The following is a 1,809-nucleotide window of genomic DNA, read 5'->3' as shown; positions in this document are numbered from 1 at the left end:
GATATGCGGGGAAGGAAATAAGGGGAAGAGCTGAAGAGATGATGATAGAGGCAGGAGTTGAATGGTGGTGGTGGTGGGGGGAGCTTAGTAATAGGGGGTAGTTAAGATAAATAAGGAATTAGGAAAAAGACGTGTGGAATAGATAAATGAAAATAGAGGGCTAGATGGCAACAGGGATGGTAGTTAAGGGGGGGGGGGGGGGGGGTAGAAGAGCCCAGAGGGGGAAACGAAGGGGGGAGAGGGGTTTGGGGCTAGTGTGTATAAGAGAAGTGATAGGTGGGGTGTTGAGTCACTAGTTGCAGTCTACTAGCCTGCAGAGGTCACGCCCTGCATTACTGACCATAGTACTGCTGAACCTGCAACCTACCTTTGTAGGTCCTCCCTATCCATGTCCCCCATCCCCCCCCCCCTATCCATGTCCCCCATCCCCCCATGTCTACCCCCCTTTACTCTCCAGTTCAGTCTTCCTCCTCGCCTGCCTTACAATGTTACTAACTCACTCAACTCAGAACGAAGTGTCCATGTAGCACGGGCTATGGTGAGCCCGTAAGGTTGCCAACTCATACCGGCAAACAAGCTGGTTATCGGTACACTTACTACTGCTGTTCCTCACCTTTCTCTAGGGTACCCCTTCTTTCCTATTTACCCCTTCAATTACAGCTACCTCAAAGCTGCCCCTAACATCCCCCCCCAATCACGAAAACTGCCACTCTATCCCCCCCAACTTCCCCTCCCTCTCAATTATCAAGTCATAGTGATTGTAAGATTTGCGAGTTGGCAAGTAACACACTTCTTGTGGACTTGTTGGGAGTAGACAAGCTTGTTCCGTGTCCACTCACAGTACAGGCTCGTCCACTCACGCTTGTGCAGTGTGAGTGGGGGGGCGTGCCTCTGCTGTGTGAAGTGAGCATTCTGGCTGGGATGCTCACTTCACCAAGATGAATCCTAAACTAATCCAAACTCTTGCAAGGGGGTCACAATCCCACTCATAATCACTCTCAATGATTCTACCTACAACCATCTTTCACCACCTCCCATCCTCACCATTCGCAACTCACCATCACCTTCTTGTATGATTATTTTCAATCTTCCAATCACTTGGTCGTCCTATTATAGCAGTCATGCTTGTGTTGGTAATTATGACGCAGCTCTCCTAACGACCTCTCCGCCTCGTCATGTTTGCACAGTCATTCAGTTTCATAAAGAATGAATCTTAGAATTGTTACAATTACCACACATCAGCATTGTACTTTCTCCTTTTTTTAGAGAGAGAGAGAGAGAGAGAGAGAGAGAGAGAGAGAGAGAGAGAGAGAGAGGGTGAGAGAGAGATGGTGAGAGAGATGGTGAGAGAGAGATGGTGAGAGAGAGAGGGTAAGAGAGAGAGGGTAAGAGAGAGAGGGTAAGAGAGAGAGGGTAAGAGAGAGGGTGAGAGAGAGAGAGAATTTGTTTAATCATACGAGAACTTAGTTACTGTATAATACAACTGTATGTGGTTCTGGTTCTGGTGATTTTTTTTTTTTTTTGCATTTCTTGTAACTAATTTATTTTTTTTACTTTCCGACTTGTGTGTTTGAGTGAATATGAAAACAATATATATATATTGCTTTTTGACGTTAAATATCTCCAAAGCACAAAATATAATGTTCTATAAATCATAGCTGCTCACATACAGGCTATTCCCAGAACTAAGAGGCATGAGTTGCAAGGAAAGGCTGCGTGAAATGCACTTCACGTCGCTGGAAGACAGGAGAGCTCGGGAGAGACATGATAACTACCTACAAAATTCTAAGAGGAATCGATAGGGGTAGA

The sequence above is a fragment of the Procambarus clarkii genome, chromosome 40 (genome assembly GCF_040958095.1).
Source record: "Procambarus clarkii isolate CNS0578487 chromosome 40, FALCON_Pclarkii_2.0, whole genome shotgun sequence".
Taxonomy (NCBI): domain Eukaryota; kingdom Metazoa; phylum Arthropoda; class Malacostraca; order Decapoda; family Cambaridae; genus Procambarus; species Procambarus clarkii.
The sequence above is the reverse complement of the archived record's forward strand: the minus strand, read 5'-3'. Positions refer to the sequence as shown.